Genomic DNA, 707 nt, shown 5'->3' with positions numbered 1-707 from the left:
AGAAAATTAATATTCATCTGCCCTGGGCTGCCTGTCATGCGGCCCTCGATGGCTTGCTGAAACTCAGTAAGCGACCCTCTGCCCAAAATAATTGCCCGCCCCTGATTTAAGCCCAAGCCAGAGGCTGGCTCCCATTACTGTTTGGGAAAACAACAGAAAGAATGAAAAAAACATGTTCACCCTAAGCAGAACCTATCACAACTTGAATTATAAAAAGTACTGTGCACCAAAGAAATTATTCAATTATTTTCCATAAAGAGAAAGGAATCTGATAAAGAGAAATGCAAAAGATCAGGCACTGCTAGCTATCTCAGTATTACAGGCACAGGTAGCGAGAAAGAATGGAAGCTTGTTTATCTCCTAAACTGGAAGTAATGTAGCCATGACTCCATGAGTAGGATGACCAGCACTGTCACTCAGCAGTGACAATAAGCCTGTCCCAAGTGGAGGTGGCTGCACTGCTTCCATTTTAGGAGGCTGCCTGGCCAGGACAGCTTGATATGCTTGAGAATGTCACCATCACTGATGGTCTACATAGACAAACACAAACAGGTCTGCACCCAATCATAAACAGGTATTCAAAAGCATTTGTCTTGAGGAAAGAGAGGTTGTTACCCCTATGTTAAATCTCAACTTAGGCAGAAGGCAGGGAAGAGTGGAAACAGACTAACCTTTCGTTGGCAACAGCCTCCTTTGTCAGGTGCTAT

The sequence above is a fragment of the Gavialis gangeticus genome, unplaced genomic scaffold, assembly GCF_001723915.1.
Source record: "Gavialis gangeticus isolate Ggan-Ray unplaced genomic scaffold, GavGan_comp1, whole genome shotgun sequence".
Classification (NCBI taxonomy): domain Eukaryota; kingdom Metazoa; phylum Chordata; order Crocodylia; family Gavialidae; genus Gavialis; species Gavialis gangeticus.
The sequence above is the reverse complement of the archived record's forward strand: the minus strand, read 5'-3'. Positions refer to the sequence as shown.